The sequence below is a fragment of the Ursus americanus genome, chromosome 7, assembly GCF_024610735.1.
Source record: "Ursus americanus isolate L20-20 chromosome 7, mUrsAme1.1.p, whole genome shotgun sequence".
Lineage (NCBI taxonomy): Eukaryota > Metazoa > Chordata > Mammalia > Carnivora > Ursidae > Ursus > Ursus americanus.
The window spans coordinates 85,987,676-86,012,450 of NC_142133.1; the positions used below are offsets into that span (position 1 = coordinate 85,987,676).

General features: G+C 41.2%; 1 pseudogene; it reads right to left on the reverse strand.

Annotated features, from left to right (window-relative positions):
- Nucleotides 1–7,868: 7,868 nt before the first annotated feature.
- On the reverse strand, nt 7,869–23,882 carry LOC123786612 (syntenin-1-like; annotated as a pseudogene).
- Between the last annotated feature and the right edge of the window lie 893 nt (nt 23,883–24,775).

Genomic DNA, 24,775 nt, shown 5'->3' on the forward strand with positions numbered 1-24,775 from the left:
AGGGCACGTATTGCATGGTGCACTGGGTGTTATACGCAACTAATGAATCATCGAACTTTACATCGGAAACCGGGGATGTACTGTATGGTGACTAACATAATATAATAAAAAATATTATTATAAAACAAAACAAAACAGAACTGCCAGCTCAGCTATTTCTGATTTTTCAACACCCAGAGTCAAACATTCTTTTCAAAGTCCCCTTGGCCATTTTAATAGGTAATCTTTGAAGCCTGTCAGTCAAATAATTCCAGAAATTTTAGGTAGGAGGACAGTGTGAGGAAAATCTGATTCAACTCTTTCCTTTAACAGAGGAGTGCCAAGGGGTTTTCCAAAGTCCTGTAATTATTTAGAGACAAAGCTGGGTCTACAATCAGGAGAGTTTGCCCTCCGTCGATTGTTCCGAGAAGCACATCTTCCACGCAGCTCTTTTGCAGAGGTCTCCTCGTTTTCCAAGTTCTAGGCCTTTAACAACGTTAACTAAAAATCAGTTGGAAGGACTTTTTTATTGATGTTAAAGTGAAGAAGAGAAGGGTAAGCAAATCCTCGAACCTCTTGCTGAAAGGGACTGTCTCTGAGAATTCTGGCACAATCTTCTTTCAATTAAGCAATTTCTTTATACACAGCGAGTCACGGCAACCTGTGGTCATTTAGTGTTTTACTGTTCTTGGTGACACTCGGGCACAGCCTAGGAAAGCCGGCCCACAGCTGAAACTCCTTCCAGAATTCTGTCTTGTCTTCCTCTCGGTATCCCATGATATCTACCTCAAGACCTGACACATCCTGGGTCACAATTTATCATCTCTCTTGTGCCTGCTCTACCCTGGGCTTTTAGGGTATAAACGTAAAGACATGGTCCCTGACCTCAAAGGGGTGAGAGTCCAGGGCACTCAGTAAACAATGGTTGATGTGAAGTAACGTAGTTTCATCATTACACACTTTCTCACAGCACTGTGGTGGTGGAGAGAGAGTTCTCTAGAGTTGAACTGCCCGGGCCTTAAATTTCAGTCCTTCTACTTCCTGTCAGTGCTACTTTGGGCACATCCTATATGGTCTCAACTTCAATTTTCTTGTAACTCCTAACAGCCGATGGGCATTTTCCAAAGGCTGTGCCTATGTTTACTCACTCATTCTTCACATCAGCTTTAGGAGGTAGGGGCTATTATCATCCCCACCTTACAGATGAAGAAACTGAGGCTCCAAAATTTTAAGCAAATACAAGGGGCAGAATTCAAAAGCTCTGTCCTTCTAATCGCTGCTATACTTCCTGGAAAGAGTTCTATCTGGAGAGCAGAAACAGGTGGCTGCGGGATGACATGGGATATACGTGGAGTATAACATGTGACATGAAATAATTCATAGTAAATGCCAGCCAGAGTGCCCAGTTCAGTCGTATAATAAGACGATGACACTTCTCAGTCACTGGGAATTTCCTATGGAATCTTGCATCATTCATCCTGCAGGAGGCTTCGATCCCAACAGTTCACCTTGGTTTTGACCGTCTTTCATCAGAGCACTTCCTCTGCTCATTGCCTAATCTCGAGGTGTCCGGTTTCAGTCTTAGTGCTAAACAGCACGGCAAGTTCCCGGACATTCTTCAAAGGGAACTGTCAGAGTTGACACTTGCTACATGATCTATTTATGCTCAAAGCAAAATAAGGGAGTTTAAGTACATGCCAAGCTTCTCACTCACGACGCATCACAATCACAAACGTTGCCGGCCGAGGCAGGAGGGGCCGGTATGCTCACAAAGGCACATTTCTGTTGCTCATTCTTTTTTTTTTTTTTTTTTTAAAGATTTTATTTATTTATTCGACAGAGATAGAGACAGCCAGCGAGAGAGGGAACACAAGCAGGGGGAGTGGGAGAGGAAGAGGCAGGCTCCTAGTGGAGGAGTCTGATGTGGGGCTCGATCCCAGATTGCCGGGATCACGCCCTGAGCCGAAGGCAGACGCTTAACCACTGTGCCACCCAGGCGCCCCTCTGTTGCTCATTCTAACATGATATTTCATTTCATACGAAAATTGCCTATTCTCCAAAGAAGCATCACAGACACTTGTTCTCTCTTACTCCATAAGCACTTGTCTTCACACTTCACTGGGCCTGTGGCCCAACTTTTTTTATACCGTGATCCCTCAGCCTTTGATCTAGTGCTGGGATGGTCTTCTCTGAGGACCTTACTTCACCCAGATTTGCTCCAGATGTTCTGAAGTCGTGGCAGCCCAGGCAGGCTGTCTCTGGTGTCTTCAGGGAGGTGGCTGTAAGTCCTACTGACTTCCGGCCACAGTCAAGCCTGTAAACTAAAGGCAGAACAAGGTATTCCCCCCACAGCAGTTGTTTTTAAGTTTGTTTTTCAGAAGCAGTGACAGTAATAAAATACTGTGTGGGGCTCACGTTTAGACGTCAGCCAACAATGCTAGGCAGGTGTCGTGATAGAACAACTTGCAGCAGAAAAGCATGAACAAACGTGTGTGAGATCTTCCTTCAAACTTAGCTCTTCTCATTCTGATCAGTGTTCGAACTAACACATACTTTGTATGCTCAATTCAATTAATTTTATGCATTTTATTCATCTTTGTCTTTCTCCAGCAGTCTGTGACATCAGTAAGATTCTCAAATATTTGTGGAATTAAAAACACGCTGTGGTTGACACTTGAGAGGGTGCAAAAGCTTAATAGATTCATTTATAATTTTTAATTATAGCTTCAAAATATACCACTGAGTCTGAAGGCCCCAGGCCTCACACGTTTGCCTCTGGTGCTATGTCGTAAATATTTTTGGTTTGACCTTATATGAGTATTTAATTTCCCACCCAGATGACAAATGTGTTTAATTTAAATGCATTTTCTGCAGTTATGTCTATAAAATTCTAATTTTGATCATTATCGATTCCTGGGTAGACAGCACGTGTTATCTACAATGACCGGTTTCTTTTTTCCCATATTATCATGACAGTTCTATACACAAATGAGGTGGGGAAAGAGTCCTACACAGCTCACGGGCCAAAAGTTACTGGATTTCCCACACCCCATCCACAGTTTCCGAATTACTAAAAATATGCTAACTTTGTTCGATCTTCCATTTAGTTACTAGGGATTGTTGATGTAACAATAGCCCTCTCTGAGAAAAGAGATAGGATGATCTGGTCTTCTGAAGTTTCAAGGATGTAATGGGTTTGTTTAAAAATATTCCTGACTATCCTGAAGCAGTATGTGATTTATATTTTCAACATTGAGATTCATTAAATAATTAGATTAATTTATTAATGTATTGGAATTAAGTCCTGGGGTCAAGATTGGGGTCACCCTTCTCCAAAATGTTCCATCTCCAACTATCACTGAGTTTGGAGAAAGTGGGTGCACTAAAAAGGCAAATAAAATAAAAACATGCAAATACCTGCTTTTCAAAATAACTGACAATATAGATACATGCTCTCACGTGAAATGAATTCTCAGAAACTGCACATAGCAATTGCACATAGAGGAGGGGAGAGTAACAGAAACAGGTTCCTTGTCATTTCGTTGGAATGCTTTTGCTGAATTCATTCACTGAAGAAATGGTAACCATGCAAAAGCAGAGGATATGTCCCTCAACAGCTAAAACTAAAAAATGCCTACTATGGGGCCAGCACTATGCTGAGCAGTTCTCGGCACTCCTCACTCAACCTGAACAACAATCCAATCTCTCACTTCACCAGTGAAAGCACAGACGAGCTCAGGCACTTGCCCGGGTCCACACAAGTGGGGCACAGACATGTGAGCAAAGCCCGTATTAATCATCAACCACTCTCTTCTCTATTATCAGTTCTCTATGATCAGGTATTTTAGAGGAGTTTTAATAAACCTTGCAGAGGTATGGAGGAGTAATAAAAATAAATGCAGCCTCACTCCCACAGGCTGCTGACCTTGTGGATTCTTCAGATTGGTTTTCCCTGACCTTTTTTTAAAACGTGTTTATATGCTTTTTGCCTTTGGAAGCTAATGTCTTAACATGGAACGCCAGTTCTCATCATGTATTCAATTATTCATTCAGTTGGTTCATTTCTCAAACTTTTGCCTGTGTTCCACACCAAATAGTGTCTTTGGTGTGGGCGTTACAAGCATGAGCGTGCAGTGGACATCCGCCACCGGCACCGTCCTTCCCTGTGCCACCCTCTGGTTCTGCACACTTTCCCACCTGCAGCCCCCGAATGGGGCACCCTTTGGATATCTCCAGACTTCGGTGACCCTACTTTCTGGAATGTGCCTCCTCCTGTCTTCTACTGGATAAATTTTACTTATTTTACCCTCCTGCTGCTCAGCTGGGAGTTCCCCTAGGAAACCTTCCACGACTGTCTCCTCGCTGCCACCTCAGTCTGCATGTGCACCCTTCCTTGGCACTAACCTTTGCCACAGCACCCCCTGAGTTAGGCTGTGATTGCCTCCCTGGACGACTGTCCTTGACTGCACACACTGTGCCTTCCTTAGCAGACAGAGCCTGGGAACCTAGTAGAGCTCATGGGATATAGGGAAAACCAAATACATGATTATTGAATGAATGTTTAGATCCCCATCTCTGCCCTAATTGCTGTCCTTCCTGAAGTTTGCTTGTTCAGTTCCAATTTCTGTGATCTACTGAATTTCCTTCCAATCTTTCTTCCTGCCTCACCCCACCTCTCTCTTCCTCTCTCTTTCCACCCCCTCCCATCCAAATCCTGCCTTTATCGTTTACCAGATCTGTGACTTAAGGCAATTTGCTTCTCTGAGCCTCATTTTCTCATTTAGGAGATGAGAATCGTAAGTATCCAACTCATTAGCATCACTGTCAGGGTTAATGAGGCCATGCACGTGAGTACTCACCAAGGAACCTAAGACAAGCTTTAGAACATGTTAGCTCCTAGCTTGGAAGAATACATTTGAAGAACTATTCGGGGTTTCCAGTTGAGGACTGTAGCTCTGGTGAACCACATTCATTTCCTACTGAAAAGTCATCCTCCATACTTTAGAAAATGGTCTTTTCCACTCAAGCACATGATTCCAGAGGAATTTGCACAGAGCAAGAAGCCCAGAGAAGCCCCTGCCTATCCAGTCCTGTTATCCAAACGAGTCCTGGCATCGGTGGGGTGAAGCTGCCGCAGTCTGGCTCACCTTGCACCTGTCCCTCAACCTGCTGGAGTATTTTTTACACCCAGACCTGTCAGTGGTGCTGAGTATTTTGAAATACACAAAATATCTTATGAATAGTGTGGACAAATAATTTATTGTCCAAACCTGGAAACTTCGGAGAGTGAAAGGGGCCACATGAATAATTACATTTAGACAACAGCTATAAATGAGGACTTTCTGGACAAACCTGTTGGTATGACCCTCTTACCTTTAGCTGCCAGCTTTCTGTTCTGATGCTAAAAAGTCATGCTCCCATGATGCCCGAGTGAACTACATTTAATCTGTTAGATTTTTTCCTCTTCTCGCTAATCTTCCAGTTTACAAGACACACCAGTTAGGACAGACAAATTTAATTATTGGGAATGATAAAGGTGAGATAAGATTCATCTTGCAAAGACATTTGTTAGATATTCAATAAGTACAAACAAGATTTGTTCTAGTCACCGGGTAGCAAGCAAACAAAACTTTGTATGGAAAGTGGTGTCAGCAACATATAGTGGACACTCACCACTGCAGTCACGGCAGGAGCCTGGCTGCTAACTCAACTCTACCACTTCTTAGCTGCAAAATGTGAGTGTATTTGAAATTTTTAGCAACCATGGGCGCTAACCATCATGAGAGACACAGGTTGGCCAGTGAGCAAGGGGAGGAGATGCTAGCCCTAAATACCAGCCAAGCACACAGTGTGTCCGCCAGCGCATTCCTGCTGGATTTCAGAGCTGACTGATCATGGCGCTCAGTCTCCTGACTCCAAGGGGCAGGAACCTGGGTGCTTACTTGAATCTCTTAGCAGAGTTTCAAAACACATGCTGCATCAGAAAACAAGATCAATAATTTGTTGTGTGTGTGTGTGTTTTTTTTAAATAGACTCATTGCTAATTAATGATCAGCTTATTTAGGAATCATGAGCTAGACAATATCAGAGTTCTTATTCAGACCTAAAATGTTGTTTCTATTCTAACATGACAAGTAAATAATAGAGAAAATATCAGGATATCTGAGGCAGAAATACATACTCTTCCCAATTCTCAATTTACTTAGAAATAAGTAGAAATTGTTCACAGTAGCCTGGCTGCTACCAGATGTTTCAGGACTTGGAATCACTTCTCAGGTTTGAATTAATTTCACAGCAGAATTTTAAAGATGGCATCTGAGTAGAAATTATGGGTGAGATGAGGAGAGTTTCACTGCCCAGGATTCCAGGTTATGTGACTCATGAAAATTCACACCTAATCAGCCACATGAACCAAACATTTTAGGGAAGGTGTAGTGAACAAAAACTTGGGATTTCAGAAGTTTGGAAAGCCTTGTCTGCTGTGCCAACAGTTCCTTAGATACCATATTCTTTCCTTTAGTCTAACAGCAATCAGGCCGTCGGACCGTGGAGGAATTCTGTCCCAACACTTTGAGGACTTAGCTGACGACTACCCCATGACAGGAGGGACAGGAGCATCAAGCAGCTTCTTTGCGAGGAAACCGTTAGTTAACACTCTGAAGCCATTTTCTTGGTTGTGTTAGTTTTAGCCATTCCAAGAGTGTATGGATGACAGAACAACAAAACTGTAGAGCAGATTAGAACAACAGAACCCTAGAGTGTGTGTGTGCGTGTGTGTGTGTGAAATATGGAGGCAAACGCCAGGAAAGTAGCTAAAAGATTAGGAAGCAGAGAAGTGGATCAGGAAAAGCTACTTTGTTATTGTTTTTTTAACTTTATACATATTTAATTAAAATGGAATAAACATAAACCAAAAAGAAAAGAAAATCAGGACAAAGTGTCACAGCCATTTTGTTTGCAGGGAGGGTTGGGAAACAGCACAAATCACCTGGAAAATACCCTAAGATGTCCCAAAGTAGCTAGGTTACAGAATGTTAAGAGTACATGACAAAATTAGGTATTATTCCACTTAATCTACAAATGAAAAAAGGGAGTCAAAAGTTTATACTATTTGTTATAAGAATTTTTTTTAAAGATTTTATTTATTTATTCGAGAGACAGAGAGAGTGAGGGAAAGCACAGAGGGGGAGTGGGAGAGGGAGAAGCAGGCTTCCCGTGGAGCAGGGAGCTCGATTCAGGGTTTGATCCCAGGACCCCGGGATCGTGACCTGAGCCAAAGGCAGATGCTTAACCAACTGAGCCACCCAGGCGCCCCAAAGGTAGTTACAATTTAATGATGGTCAACACAACGTCTTGCAACCCACATACACTGTGTAACCCTTACATGGACTGAAACCAGTGGTAATTAACTGGTGTTCTGCACACACGCACACACAAAGAAAGAACTAAAAACAGCCATCAAAAGCCGTCATTCTGCACGTACCATGGCAACACAATAAAAACGCAATTATCCTATAGAACTAAAGTAATGCAGCAGCACTACCTGAGATGTAGGATGAAGGTGATTGGTTCTAACACAGAACTAAGCCTGTATCAGGCATTCTAATCATAATGGCTTGTAAAAGCTTCAGGTTTCCAGTAGACACTGTATTATGAAAGTCAGTAAATGTGTCAAAAATCTCACATCTAAGACCAGGGTAAGGCTACAACAATCTTGGAGTATGAACAAGCTATCCAGTCAAAGCCATAAGATTCCCAGGCACAATACAAGATAGAAGGGTCTTCATGCAGCGTCTGCTCCTCGAAGGCTTCATGTGCACAGTATAAAGGTAGGTTGTTCAAGAGCTAAACTGGAGAAGTTCAATGAAGTTTCCACTGTGCCGTGATTTCTAAACCTCAGGAATGGTGTGACCCATAATGCTTAGTGCTGTCCATTCAATGATTTGTTCAGAGGGAAGAGCAGGCATGATAGTAAGTGTGGTCTCGAACGTTGACAGTATCTGCAGTTCGGCGTCCTCAGCCCAAGACATTCTGCCCGTGACTTCACAGATGTTTTGTTTCCGGAGAAGACTGCTGCTGGCTGCAGAACTATCTTTCACTATGGATGTTCTCTCTCCATGTTAAAAGATAAAGCCGACATGCCCAGTACTGTCCTCATGCATGGTAATTGTCCCTTCAAAGGGCCTGTCCCGAACACTCAGTAATATTCTCTCCAAAAGCCCATTTGAGCACCTTGTGCCTTATCAAAACAGCAGCCTCTGCACAGTTTTCCCTGCTAATCTGGAGTAGTGGGTCCCCAAATCTCAGACCAACCAAAGAAGCTGGAGAGTTTGCCTGGACAAGCTGAACAAACCATTTTCTATCGATTTAAGCCTGAGCCCAATTTTTCCATCTTGACCCTTACACAAAATGACCTCACGAATCCCTTGCTTAATTTCTGCTCTACAAATTCCCACATCGTTGCCAGTTACAGGAGCCACCATAGAGTTCATCCTGGAAGGTCTTTCTGCCAACCCCCTCTAAACTGATGCTCCAGGGACCAAGGCTGTGTTCATATGGGTTTCTTCTTCATTTAGACTCAGGCCCATGTCCTGAGAGGGCTCCAGAGACAGTTTGGGATAGAGATGGGATCTTGAGAGATGGCCGGAGATTCAGACAAAACTGCTGGATTGGCAGGGTTTGCAGAAAAGGAGGTTTGAGCCCAAATTGCTTTGTCTCCCTTCAGGTAGGAGATGGATACAGAGACATTTCTGTAGGCCTTTTCTGCCACTGCTGCCTCCAGTAACCTGCACGGACTTCTGAGACCTGGTGAGAGAAGAGCCGTGCCTCTTACTGGTTTTATTTTTAATTTTTTAAAATTTTTAAAAGATTTTATTTATTTATTTGACAGAGAGAGACAGCCAGCGAGAGAGGGAACACAAGCAGGGGAAGTGGGAGAGGAAGAAGCAGGCTCCCAGCGGAGGAGCCTGATGTGGGGCGGGATCCCAGGACTCCGGGATCACGCCCTGAGCCGAAGGCAGACACTTAATGACTGAGCCACCCAGGCGCCCCTTTTACTGGTTTTAAAAACTTTTGAACTTACTGGAAGTAATTTGAGAAAAATAAAACTTTATTTAAGACATTAATTACAGGTATATACTGTGTGACTCAAAATTTTAAGTTTTTGGACTTTAAAATAATCTATTACCTTTGCCAAGATTAAATGAATTAATAATAATTAAGCCTGTGTGTATTAAGTATTAAATGAATATTTGATATTTTAAAGAAGTACAACCTAATTTATTTCAATTATGTACATATGGCATAAAAATGGCCATAACCGGTTTCTTGGAAGGTTGGATGATAAACATGGGAAACAAGTCCATAATAGAATATAGTACACCCACTAACATATAACAAAGTAGATTTACATGTATTTATCAGAGAGTCAGTTAAATTACATGCTTTAAGAATCAGACTACTGAACATCCCTACGGTATAAGCTCATTCTTACCCAATCCTATGTTTTAGCCAAGAGCTCATAAAGGAATTTAGAAAATTATGCTTTAAAATGTTTGTGACGTTTGCCCCTGGAGAAAACGCAGCACTGCATCTGAGCAAGTTGGCTGTATCAGACTTGACAGAAATGGCCGTGGGGACGCGTTTCGCGAAGACACTGGAGTACGTGGGCTGTGACAACGGCTGCGCCTCTCTGCTGTGGGCACAATCCCCCAACCGTGTTGACCTGGGCACTTGTGGGATGAGGCTGGCTGTCCCAGAGAGCTGTCCAAAGGGATGTCAGCTGATTCACCCACTTTCAAGTCACGCCTCATGTGGCTGGAGTAACTCAGGGAGTAAGTTCGAGGAGTGGGCTGGCACCTAACCTGAACCTGTACCCAGGTTGTGGCCGAGAAAAGACAAGAGTGTGCCAAGGCCTCCGTTCACGTCACAAGACTTGCCTGCCTTCTTATGACTGGGGAGCTGGTGTCATTTCATATTTTAAAGTGAGCCTAAGAGAAAGAAGGAAGACAGGTTCAGAGGCTCATGTGGAAAATGTCCTTGGGCTGTGTATGTTGGAACATGTGAACAGGGGCTCTGAGGTGGACAGGTGTCTTCTGAAGTTTGACAGAAGTCACTTGCAGGTACACAGGTGACGTGCTACGTTATGTGCTCCAAGATTTGCACTTAAACTTCCCGTAGTGCTGACCCAGCAAAGACCTAATTTACTGAGTGTTTGGAAACCACATTGTTACAGTTGGCTGACCGATAGCATACTTTCAAATAAAATGACCACCTTGAATTTATTTTATGGGAAATTGCACTTTCTGGCTTATAAATGCAAATATCTTAAATGATAGGTCTCATGGCTGCAAATCGTAGGTGTTTGCATCCTCACAGGAAAAATATGTGCTTTAGGAGTGAAAACTTTACAAGCTGATTTTAAAATAGTTTGGCAGCTGGCATACAATTTCAACACAGCTTTAATCAAAAAATATGTACTAACAAATTGGCAAGAAAACTTGAAGTGAGTAAGTCATGCAAACATGACAAGCTGACCACAGTGCCTCAGCTCTGGTCATCAGCTATCAGTTTCCCTCAAGGGAACAAGTCACAGCGTCGGGAATTCCATTTGTCCACCTGAGGGAACAGAGGACAGCCCAGTTTATGATGCTTCGTTAGTTTGATTTTCTGGATGAGCCATTTGATGGTCTCAAGTATTTCTATGTGCTCTTATATTCAGCTAAATGAAATTTTTTCTATGCTTTTATCCATGTTTTAGTTTTTATACCATATTTCTAAGGAGTAGACATCACACCTCTGCGCTCCAGGGTTACTGCTCACTCAGAGATTCTCCACCTATCTGGAAACGAGCTCATTCTTCTGGCAACCCTGTACTTCCCAAAGCGATCATTCCTCAACTTAGAGTCACGTACAATCTTGGACCTGTAAGGGATGGCCTACGTATTCTGTCCTCACCCTGGCAGTCGCAGATGCGTGAACTGAGGCCCCCAACGGTGTGGAGTATGGTCAGGGTTCCAGAGCCAAGATCAGCCACAGGGAGAAGTCCAGAACTGTGTTCTGTCTCCCAGGCTGCAGCTTTGTCAGGTTGTTCTTGTTGTCCTTGTTAGACCTCATTTTGAGAGCTGATGTTTTCCCTTTTCACCCAGTACAGCAGAGGGCTATTTAAACTGTATTTGTAGTAAGTCAGAAAGACCTTTTTAAAGAAATATCTTATTTATTTATTTGAGAGAGTGAGAGAACACAATCAGAGGGGAGGGACAGAGGGAGAGAGAGAAGCAAGCTCCCCGCTGAGCAGTGAGTCCAATGTGGGATTCGATCCCAGGACCCCGGGGTCATGACCTGAGCTGAAGGCAGACGCTTAACCCACTGAGCCACCCAGGTGCCCCTGGAAAGACTGTTTAAGTCATTAGAGATGAACCGAAATGAGAGAGACAAATGCTGCTGAAGGGTTGTGCCGAGAACACTTCTAACCCTAAAACGTTATGTGATGCCCTCGTCTCTGTTTCTCTTCTCTGTGCCTGTCCTTCAGAGGCCTAGCTGTGGGCTCAGACTCTATACACCTCAGCCTTCCCTTCACATGCGCAGCTGATTCGTACTAATAAAAAAAAAAACATGCACAAACTGCAAGTGTATATTTATCTCTTTTGAGTTTACAACTGTACAGTAATTTCCCTACATTAGGCCAATGTTTATATGATTTATAGCAATTGCCTTTAGCTCAGAGAATACTTCTCAGACACCCAAGCAAACATCAAAGAATCTGACTCTAATTTTATTTATTTTTATTTATTTAAAAAATATTTTATTTATTTGACAGAGAGAGAGGCAACGAGAGAGGGAATACAAGTAGGGGGAGTGGGAGAGGGAGAAGCAGGCTTCCCGCTGAGCAGGGAGCCCAATGCGGGGCTCGATCCCATGACCCTGGGATCACGCCCTGAGCCAAAGGCAGACGCTCAAGGACTGAGCCACCCAGGAGCCCCCCGACTCTAATTTTAAACTCAGTCAGCAGTAAACAGCCTGTTCCTATATGTCCACAATGACATATTTTGATAATGAGAATAAAGGTACAAACCATTTCAGATATCTTCCAGTTTCCAAATCACCACGGGCCTACATTAAAATAAATAAAGATGCTCTTCCCACTATTAATAAGCTCCCTACCCTTGGGTGTTAGGATTAGGATGGGGGAAATTAGACACGGCAAACAGATTGAACGACTACGATACTGGATGAAACAGCTCATATTTCAAATCCTGGAAGTATTTCCCTGAACTCAGGGCTGGTAACATCCAGAAACAAAACTCTAAGCTCAAAGTACATCTATCATTGGTTAATTCTTCAGCCACATGCAAGAGGCAGGGTGGTTCATTCTACCACTTTATAAAACATTCCAGTAGTACAGACCCCTACACGTCTTTGCTGCAGACCCTCCAGTACACTCAGGAATACAACACGCCCCCTTAGTTTACGGGCTCATTAGGGTACTTCTCCCTGAAGACTCTGGAGTATGTTCCCCACTCCTTAGACGCGGGCTGTGTATGACGACCTTTTTCAACAAGTATGCATGGAAAGAGGGGGAGAAGCTAACTTTACAGTGAAGAAACCTGAAAGACATGACCTCAGCCGGGTCATGCAGGCTACCATACCATGATGTCATGTTGACCACGTACATTCATGATACGACATGACGAAGAAGACTGCGATGGTCTTCCTCTCAAAACCACATAACCCCAGTCTAATCATGAAAAACAGGCATACAGATTCCAGGTAAGTGACATCACACAAAGTACCTGACCAGTCTTCAAAACCATCAGAGAAATAAGGTCTGAGAAACTGTCACAGCCAAGAGGAACTCAGGAAGACATGACTACTATGTAAGTCGATGTTCTGAAGGGAACTTGGAACTGAATGAAGACATTAAGGAAAAATTAAGCAAATCTGAATGAAGTATGAGTTTTAGCTAATAATGGTGTATCAACATTGGTTCATTAATTGTGACAAATGTACCATACTAATGTAAGATTTTATAATAAGGAGAAACTGGATATTGGGTATACGAAAACTGTATTATTTTCACAATCTTTTTAAAAATTTGTTTATTTATTATTTTTTTAAAATATTTTTTTATTATATTATGTTAGTCACCATACAGTACATCCCCGGCTTCCTACGTAAAGTTCGATGATTCATTAGTTGCGTATAACACCCAGTGCACCATGCAATACGTGCCCTCCTTACTACCCATCTGACAATATAGATGATTTAATGTATATACATTTATTGGTTGTAGTACATTTTTACAAAAAACACCTTTGGAGGTGACACCAACTAGAACCTTCAGCCTTCGTTACCAAGGGCCCCATAGTCTTCACCAATGCTGAACTTAGTTGAAGGAGCAGTCCAGAATCCCTGGGACCAGAGCTTTTGCTGCGGTGAAACCTGCCCCCGAGGCCCGAGTTGCTGCTGCCCCACGCTCTCTGACACTGGGATCCACAACTCCTCACCATCTGTGGACCTGCGCTAATGCTGTGTTGCTGCCTGACCCAGAGTCCTACGTTAGGCTTCCGACCTGCCATCCTGCAGACGAAAGTCTTTCCCTACCAGGGCTAGTCCAAAAGGCTGGGAGAGGAGCTGCTCCCTCAACTGCACAGACATGAGACAATTTTCGTTTCCAGGGACAATGAGGACTACTTAATAGCTGTAACTCCTACATGATGACTTCGATGTGTTCTGATGACAGGCCCTTCCATCTATGACATGATGGAACTCAGAGAATGAGTCCCACCAGCTTTCCTCTGAACACACCAGCACATTGGCAATGATGGAAAATCAAAAATACCTCAAGAGTTACACCGGAAGGAGGCAGGGAGATTATCTTGTTCCATAAGCTTCAGGAAGAGAACCAAATCTATGCCAACCCTAGTCATAAATCCTTCTCATCAGGGAATTCAGCCACTGGCATGGTCTTCCTAAGGGAGGGAAGGAGACACAGATCCGCTCTGAGCAAATGTTCTGTCTGACGGTAGAGGAAAACTCCCCTCGCCTGAGTGTAAACAGTGTGACTGTTCTAGGTTCATTAAGCTGTTGCTCTCTCTTCCAAACACAAGCAGTTCTCCCTGGGTATATAAACCATGAGCCAGGAAGCAGCCTCACTGCAGCAAGCCGGAGGGCCTGGAAGAGACTGGGCATCCAGCAGAGAAGAGGCAGCATTAAATATAGTTGTGTGAGAGATGACATTTCAGACTGCAAGACATGAAGAGTTTATTGACATCTATTCAATGTGAATGTCGATTAGCAGACTGTTAGCAGAGGGTGACGAAAGTATTATTTATACTTCAGGGCGTGGTGTGAAAATGAGACCGGGCACGATTATTTTTACACTGCCAAGCTCTACGCCGGGGTAGCTGCCACTCATTCCCCAAGACCAGAGGGAGAGCCCGTCCCCACTCCTGCCGTCTCACTTGAAGTTCATCTGGAAGAGGGGCCTGTGGCAGTGTGACCGGCAGCCTCTGTGTCCCCCAGCCCCAGAGTCTGCATGTGGTTGCAGCGTACCGCGGCTGCCACGCCCATCACAGAAGCATTTTGAGTCCTACTTACTGACTTTTGGGTTTCATGTGCACGTGCATCAACGACACACACACCCAGGGTTTATTGGTGGAAACTGTTTAGCCTCAGAGATTCCATCAAGCGTCTGCATTAGCACCCGGAATCCTTCCTTCTCTTTGTCTGAGCAGAGTGAAATAAGAGCTCCAGATTCTTACAGACCTGGTTGGGATCCTGGCTCCCACTTAATGGACTGTATGATTTCAGTTACAAAAACATCTCATGAAAATCCCACTGTTACTCTTAGGGAACCCATGCTAAAAATAAATAAAAAATGCTTGGGGAAAAGCAAAGCAAATTTCACCTTAAGTTATGGGATCAGAAGTTTGGTTACCAGAGTATTGGTTAAACTAATGAATAATGAGCATTTTATTACGTCTGTGTCAATTACTGTGCTAGCCATGAGATAGCAAGTAGGAACAAGATCAAATACGATCCTTTCCCTCATGCATGTTACTGTCTAATGGGAGAAATATGTACTGATCAAATAATCACAAATGCAAATAAATAAATTTTCTATGATGATAAATTTAATAAAAAGAGACGTACAGGAAGCCATGAAATATATGAGGGGATTTGAATTAATCATGATCACTGAAGGGTCCCCAGAGGAAACCCTTAACTGCGGGAAGAGGGCACGGGCAGAGTATTCTTGGCAGAGAGAGCAACAGGCTAGAGAAAAGGGAAAGGACCAGAGCAAACAGGCGAAGAAAACACAGATCTAGCTACATCTAGAGTTCTGGAGGGTTCAGCTGTGGTCCCTCTAGCCTTTTGCAGGACATTAATGACCTGGAGTCTATCCTGAGGATGACGACGAGGACGGTGGTGGTGCTAGAAGCTATACCATTTTAGGAATGGCTGAGGAAATCTGGAAACAGTCTGGAGAAAATTAGAATGACCTTAAATTGTGTAAAACTCTCTCTGAAAGGAAATAAAGATTTATCTGCATTGCTTCCATTGGCAGCTAAAAAAAAATAGCGGGTAGACATGAATGCAGATGGGTTTCCAGTTCCACATGGGATTACAGTTAGGGTAAGTCTGGTTGAAATTTCTCAGTGTCCCCACATGTAGAATTCTATGTAATTATATGAAATATGTTTTCCTTTGACTACAATTTTTAGTCTTTTTCATTATTTCAAAATTTGATATGAGTGTTACCTTTCATGGAATACATAATTATTTCTCTAAAATCTATATCTATCTATTTTTTCTATGTCTTTCCTCAAAAAAGGTAGAATCTCAAGGTCCTATTCTTGTGAGTAAAGTTTAAATGAAATAATTCATTGAAATCATTTATTTGTCTATTTATTCATTCATTATTTTTTAAAAATAGTTTTGGAGTGCCTCCCGTGTACCAAGTACTATGCTAAATGTTGGGGATAGAGTGGTAAATAAGGTTGATACTCTTTAAAATAATAATGCTGTGCCTGCTTGCCGTTTCTCAGACTTGAGTGTTAAGAGTCAGCCCTCGTCTAGTTACTATGCTTTTCCCTAAACAACTGGACCTCATCTCTTCTAGTTGTATTATACTTAATGTGAAGCAGCCTCTTAATTTAATCAGCTCTGTGGAGAATAAGTCAGTCCGTACCCACTGTAATCTGACCAATCATTGCCCACCAGTCAACACCAGGCCACCGTTCTACCCTGGTGAGTTCCTCAGCCTCACTACCAGCTTGGAGGATGCTTGAGTGCAGACAGCACCGAGAAACTTAACAATTATTTACTGCCTTTTACAGGGAAAGAGAAACTCAAGTTTTGATATATTCTTAATTCTGATCTTTGGGTTACCTTTGGCTATATTAGTATCTCAGAGGGGAATAAAAACCTTGCTGACCAAATTTTATAATCTTCCTATGCAATAAAATGGCAAAGAATATTCTTAACACTTCGTTCTACTCATTCAACAAATATAATTCTAATCGAACTCAAGTTGGATGATGATCTTAATTCTAATTTACTGCCTTTCCCTGAAACATCACAAAAGGGTAGTTTACTACATTTTGGAGTATTAAGAGTTATATTTTTTCTTGGGTTTAGAAAGTTAAAGCCTTGTCCAAAAAACAGAAAATTGATTTGTGCTATAATTCTCTATGACCTGGTGAATAATGGTTGTTTAAATGTCAAGAATGAAAACGTGAACGAAGTCGTCTTGCAGTTATGTGAATGAGCTAACACGGTGGTCCCGCGCTCTCCTCCCACAGCCCTGGGACTCATTACCTCACGGAGCAGGCTCTTTAAGGCTCTGATGCCACCATCTGGCTTTGTCACAAAGGAAATAAATCACAAATGACTTTTTTTTAAATAATGATTTTTTATTATGTTATGTTAGTCACCATACAGTATATCCTTAGTTTCTGATGTACTGTTCCATGATTCATTATTTGTGTATAACACCCAGTGCACCATGCAATATGTGCCCTCCTTACTACCCATCACCAGTCTATCCCAGTCCCCCACCCCCTCCCCTCTGAAGCCCTCAGTTTGTTTCCCAGAGTCCACAGTCTCTCGTGGTTCATTCCCCCTTCTGTTTACCCCCCCTTCTTCTTCCCTTCCTTCTCCTACTGATCTTCCTAGTTCTTATGTTCCATAAATGAGTGAAATCATATGATAACTGTCTTTCTCTGCTTGACTTATTTCACTTAGCATTATCTATTCCATTCCCATCCATGTTGCTGCAAATGTTGCGTAATCTTTCTTTCTGATGGCTGAGTAATATTCCATTGTATATATGGAGCACAACTTCTTAATCCAGTCATCTGTTGAAGGGCATCTCGGCTTCTTCCACGATTTAGCTATTGTGGACAATGCTGCTATGAACATTGGGGTGCATATGGCCCTTCTCTTCACTACGTCTGTATCTTTGGGGTAAATATACCCAGTAGTGCAAAGGCTGGATCACAGGGTAGCTCTATTTTTAACTTTTTAAGGGACCTCCACACTGTTTTACAAATGACTTTTAAAAAAGATAACAGCACATACATTCTAATATAATACTTAGCTGTGAGTTACAGTCAGAAAAAATACCTTCATCTACATTTTTATTCGTTTTGCAAATCTACCAAGGTCCTAGAGCAAATGATGTCATGGTGAAATGGGCTCCGCTCTGCAATTAGGAAGACTCCCACTTACTACTGTTGACCACAGACGAGTAACACTGTCTTTGTTTCCTTATCTGCAAACCGACAGATACAATACCTAATAAATTATTATTGCAAGACTGGATGAGATTAAGTACATAAACTATCTGGCACATAGTAAGTGCTCATTTGAGGTGTATTAATACCATTGATACTAACACATCCTTAACAATTTTTATTCTATGTAATGTTTACTATATCTCATTTACATACCGAAAGTTACATGTTAGGTTGCTATTACTATTTCTGTCTCAGGAATATATGTAAAATAGAATTTGTCTTATAATTATCTCTTCTTTGTTTTCTCAGGATGAAAATATAATAATGAATTTAAAAGAAAAATAGTTCTTGAATATTACTAGCCCAAATCAGTGTAATTTATCAAATAATATCTAATCTTTTATTTAGGGGAATCAAGGTTTTGTGTCAACACTTAAACCTGACCCATAAAAGCTAGTAAGCAAGTGAGGAGGTTTATGTCCTTAAGTCACAATCCTCTAAGGTTAGATAACAAGATGCAAACGAACAAAGGTTTTCAACACTTGGAGCCTTTGATAGGGATTCTAAGTTGAGCAAAGAATGAATTATACAATGTCAGTGCAGGGAAACACATGCCAGCAACTCAGTGAATATTTCTAGACTGGAAACGCGTGCGCGCACACACACATACACACACACGCACACACACACATATATTTAAAAAATAAAATGTCCTCAAAAATAGAGAAATATACAAAATACAAATGTATATCCCATATAATCCCACACATACAACAACCATTCTAAATTTGTTTTGCAAATCACAGAATAAATATAAGGATATGAATAGAGAGACCATTATCACAAGGAACATGAACCTGGACATACTGTTTTCCATCTTGGTTATATTACTCACACTATATTATGGATGTGATTTCTAAAGAAAAATGGAATTTACCAAAATGCTAGAATCAGCTGAATTTCATTTTTATGCCTGGGGCAATTTTTAGTGCAACATCTCCTTCAATGAGTCTATGGGATAAGCTACTTACAATCCTGGAACTTAAAGAAAATACTGCACACCTAACGCAAATATACAGTTGGAACACATTTCAAGCCAGATGTCTATATGTTTTGTCTTATAAATCTGAACAGGTAATGATTTGGAAACATTTGCATGTCTATGGGAATTTATTATTTTATTTTATTCCTTTTTTTTTTCCGTTTTAGTGTTCAGGCTTCATTGAATTATTTGGAGTAATGTGGAAACTCTAAATTATCAATATCAATGAAGAATATTTTAAATTTTGTCCTGCCTTACCAGGTGGTGCTGATTTTTCTAGCACGTTTGATTTGCTTTCGGAAATCATAAAAATAATCAATTTTCTAACTTCTTAGCGGTTTCAAACTAAGCCTAAATGTCAAGATAAATTAAGGATGAAGAGCCTTTCAGTATTTGGGTAAGTTAACAGTCAACCTGTAAGTCATTACTTTAAAGTACACACCGATTACGTGTGTATATAACCAGGTTTTCAAACAAACATAGCCTCTACCATTTACCCTAATTGTAAGAATTTCTGTTAGTGTAACATCTTGGCACAGCCAGCGTTGGTTTTCATCAGCTCATAAGTATCCTTTACCTTGAAAAGTTTATACTATTCCTCTGTGGACACTCTCTTACCAAAAGAAAAGAAAACAAAACTTCTTAAAATGTTACATGCCCAATCAAATCACTAAGCAAAAAGCTTACAAATGGTTTTCCTAAGAAAGTATAGCAGGTGGTTCAAGTCACTAACTAAATAGGATTGTAAAAATGTCAGCATTATGCAATTCCTTCACAAAAGAAACTAAACAATACACATTTTATGGTTAGTTTACAAATTTCCAACTTGTTATACCACTGCATTAGCACAAGGATCCGAAGACAGTAAAAGAAAAAAAAAAGTCACTTTACAGAAACAAAATTCTGGACTAAGAATTAAATATTATATTTCTTTTTTTCTTTCCTTTTTCTTTTAAGTCAGTTGCCTTCTCCTTTGGGGCTCACTGACTAATATTTGTTTGAACTATTGATCAGTAATGAAATATAGCACAAGCTGCCTACCATTCCTAATCACAATGATATCAGTTTAACAATTAGGGAGAGTTTTGCTTTAAAATTTCCTAAAAAGTGTCAATACAATTTACGTGGCAAGTATGGGTCTTGTAGTTTAGTTTACGAGGACACTTTACTGTCAGTACTAAATGATACATGATAATAAGATTTGTAGAAACAAGTGTTCAAATATCTGTTTTTAATTTAATTTAGCAACCGTTATCTAGGCAAAAGACCAATGGAAACAACCTTAATGAAGCTAGTTATATGGTTTTAGCATACCTACAGTAATGTAGACACCAGGTTAAGTGATATGGAGGCAAGATCTCATTTCATCCTCCTAACAACCATATAGGGTAGAGTTGTTTCAAATATGGCAACTGAGGCACAAAAAATTCAGTAGCCTGACTCCAGAGGCAGTACCCTTAATATCTCTACACCTCTTTATGGACCAAGGGAAAGTAAATCTTGCTTTTTAGTTATTTCTCTTTATCCTTAATACTTGCATCCTTAGTGCCACACCATGAGTGGATTTTCAGGAAAAGAACTAATACTGTGATGTTGGAACCTGATAAATGAGAGGTGGCAGGTCTGAAGCTAGACCAGCACTTTCCTCCTACTTAACTGACACGCTGCTAGCATACACTGTTAGTAAGAAGAAAATTGAGTCCCAGGGGAGGTTCCCATGGTCTAAACCATAGATTTAAAATAAAGAATTCCCTATTTTCTTAAAAAAAATTAATACAATTTTAGAAAAAAGAATTGTTTCTGAACAGAAACAATATTATCGGGGCACCTGCGTGACTCAGTCAGTCAAGCGTCTGCCTTCGGCTCAGGTCATGACCTCAGGGCCCTGGGATGGAGCCCTGTGCCAAGCTCCCTGCTAAGTGAGGAGTCTGCTTCTCCCTCTCCTTCTGCCCCTTCCTACCACCCATGAGCTCTCTCTCTCTCTCTCAAATAAATAAATAAATCTTAAAATAAAAAAATAACAATATTATTAAATACTGTATTTTAAACAAACCCTATCTGGTTACAATTCAAATCTTTTAACTAGTGATTCAAGCTCCATCTAACCTTGTCTTGGTCATTGAAACTCACCTTGAATTCTGTTTTGGAGTCATACCTGTTCTGGTTTTTATGTGCTCCTGGGGTTCATGTCATCTTTCCATACATCATTTCATTGAACATATGAATTTAGCTGCTTAAAGTCAATGCTTCTGGATATTTTAGCTTAAGAAATCATTCATTAATAGTGGCCTTTTACAATCTCCTCCCCAAGCCCTACAGGAGCAACCATCCACAGGTTTAAGCCTGAACAAAAGAAAAATCAATTTGGTAGGGAAGAGTGGAGGAGGAGGGGAGAGTAGGTTAGAAGGAGAGGGAAGAGGAGGGAATGAAGGAAAAGGGAGAAACTGAGAAAAGCAAAACAAGAAAATGAAGTCAGTGTGGCCTTCCTTTCCCAGGCTTGAGTCTAAGACAGCACAGTAACCAGAAGAACCAACTGTCTGATCTGCCCTCCCAAGTCTCAACCAGAGAGGTTGAGGACACCTCAGGAATGTCTCTGAGTTCTTACCGTCCAGTGACCATGTACCTACCTTTACTGAGATCTTTATTTCTCAATATGTTTTTCAAGTTTCTGTCTAGCATCCTTTCATTTCAACTTGCAGGACCCCCTGAACTTGATTGATTGCAGATCCAGTTGTCATGAACTCCCTCAGCTTTTGTTTACCTGAGAAGTCTTAACTTTTCTACCACTTTTGAAGGATAAATTTGCTTTATGTAGGATTTTTGGTGGACTTTTTTTTTTTCTTTGAGCATTTTGAATATATCAGCCCACCATCTTCTGGTCTCCATAGTTTCTTTTTTTTTTTTTAAAGATTTTATTTATTTATTCGACAGAGTTAGAGACAGCCAGCGAGAGAGGGAACACAAGCAGGGGGAGTGGGAGAGGAAGAAGCAGGCTTATAGCGGAGGAGCCTGATGTGGGCTCGATCCCATAACGCCGGGATCACGCCCTGAGCCGAAGGCAGACGCTTAACTGCTGTGCCACCCAGGCGCCCCTGGTCTCCATAGTTTCTGATGAGAAATCTGCTTATAATCTTATTGAGGATTCCTTGTATGTGACAAATCACTTCTCTCTTGCTGCTTTCAAGATTCTCTCTTTCTCTTTGAGGGTTTGGTTATATGTCTTAATGTCATTCTCTTTGAGTTCATCCTAACAGAATTAGTTGAGCTTCTTGCATGTTTTTATTCATGTATTTCATCAATTTGGGGAAGTTTTCAGCCATTATTTCTTAAAATATTCTCTCTTCGCCTTCTGGGACTCCCATGATGCACGTATTGGTCTGGTTAGTGTTGTCCCAAGGGTCCCTCAGGCTCCATTTGCTTTTCTTCAGTCTTTTTTCTTTCTGTTCCCAGACTTGATACTTCCCATTGTCTTATCTACAAATTTGCTGATTCTTTCTTCTGCCCACTCAAGTCTGTCTCTGAATCCCTCTAATGAAATTTTCATTTCAGTTATTGTATTTTTCAGCTCCAGAATTTATTTTTGGTTTCTTTTTCAGTTTTGTATATCTTTATTGATATTTTCATTGTGCTTATACATTGTTTTCTTAGCATTTTCCGTGTCTCCTTTGTGATCTTTAAGACAGCAGCCTTAAAATCTTTGTCTGGTATGTCTGCCACCTGATCTTTCTCAGCGATAGTTTCTGTTGTTGGTGTTCCCTTTGTACGGTCATACTTTTCAGTTTCTTTGTATGCTTTGTATTTTTATCATTGTTGTTTTTGTTGAAAACTGGATGTTTCAATATAATCATGTCATAACTCTGGAAATCAGATTCTCTCCCTTCCCCAGTGTTTGCTGTGTTTTTCTTTTTGCTGCCACAAAGTGGGGGTGCTTCATGGTAGCAAATGGCTTTTGACCTGGGTGATAGATAGAGCCTGAAAGAGTTTTGAGGTGCATACCAGAAAAAAAGCCTAGACTGCCATAAAGAGACAGTAGAAATATGGATGTTAAAGGCAATTCTTGTGAAGCCACAGAAAATAAAAAGGAGAGCTGGAGAGAAAGTCTCCATCTTCTTAGAGACTATATAAATAATCATGAACAGAGTGTTGGTAGAAATATGAACATTAAAGTCCATTCTGCTGAATCTCAGATGCAAATCAGAAATGGCTATTGGGAAATGGATAAAAGGTAATCCTTGGGATTAAAATGGCCAAGAAATTGGCCAAACAGTGTTCTGTTTTTTTCCTGAAAGATAGAATTTGTGAATGATAAAATTGAATATTTGCTGAGAAGATTTCTAAGTAAATGGTTGAAGGTGTGTCCTAGGTCCTTCTGACTACTTAGCAAAATGCAAGAGGAGAGACATGATTTGAAGGAACTGTTAAGCAAAAAGAAACCATTGTTTAGAGATGTAGAAAATTCTCTGCTTATCTATATTGCAAAGATAAGAGAGAAATTGTGTTCTAAAGAGAACGGTAAAGGTGTGGTTGGACACCCGTTTGATAAGATTATGCCTGTGAATTGCACGTTTAGTCAGCCACATCAGCAGAAATCAGGGATGAAATGGGTTATATGAGCAGAAACAGTGCCAGTTCTAACGGAAGGAAATGAAGATGTGACAGAATGAAGGAAGTCTGCTGCATTCTCAGATTCTACAGGACACTGTAGAAGCAGCAGGAGAGGCGTGTGACCCCCGAGAGAGAGAGAAACTGCCCCTCACCTTTAGGGGCTGGCCTGCCACTCTCCTCTTCAACACTGGGCGAGGACAAAGATAGAGCCAAGAGCCCTCGGCAGTCACGCCTGAACAGACAAAACATGGACGTTGTCCAAGCCACAAACAGCCCAGTGCCCCTCTCCTGGACAGAGGGAGTGCCAACTGCATGTCTATCTCGCCCAGTCCTCCCTCTCCTGCACGAGATGTTTTGGGGCCCAGCCGTAAAATCACCCAGCTCCTGGGAGCATCCAGCCCAGAGCAAAGCCTGCTTCTCCCCCCAGATTCTCCCCCAAATTACCAAATATAAACCACATCCTAGTACAGCTTCTTTCTAACATCCTCCTGCTGAGAAGCCTCACCGTTCCCCATGATGTATTCTCCCCTTCTGAAATGAGTAATAAACCCAACTCCCGCCCTGGTGGTGTTTGACAGGAAGACAGTAACACTAGGACAAGTCATATAGGAGGTGCTGGCGATGCTTCATTCCTTGGTCTGAGTGGTGGGCACATTAGTGTTAGTGTAATAATTCATTAAATGAACATTTATGTGTGTTTTCTTTATTTTATTCAAATATAATTAACATACAATTAACATAATTAATTTAACACATTATATTAGTTTCAGATGTACAATCTAATGATTCAGCAATTCTATACATTACTCAGTGCTCACCCAGGTGAGTGTACTTTTAATCCCCTTCACCTATTTCATCCATCCCCACTCCTCCCCTCTGGTAACTACCAGTTTGTTCCCTATATTTAAGAGTCCACTTTTGTTTGTTTGTCTCTTTTTTTGTTCATTTGTTCTGTATTTTTATTTTATTTTTTCAAAGACTTATTTATTTGAGAGAGAGAGAGAGAGCAGAAGGAAGGGCAGAGCCAGATGTGGGGCTTGATCTCAAACCCTGAGATCACAACCTGAGCTGAAACCAAGATTCAAACGCTTAACCAACTGTGCCAGCCAGGCACCCCCATTTGTTTTGTTTTTTAAATTCCAGATATGAGTGAAATAATATGATGTTTGTCTTTTTCTGACTTATTTTACTTAGCATTATACCCTCTAGATCCATCTGTGTTCTTGCAAATAGCAAGATTTCATTCTTTTTTTGTGGCTGAGTAATATTCCATTGCTTTTATATACCCCATCTCCTTTATCCACGCATCTGTAGATGAACACTAGGGCTGCTTCCATATCTTGGCTACTGGAAATAATGCTGTAGTAAACATAGGGGGGCAGATATCTTTTTGAATTAGTGTTTTCAT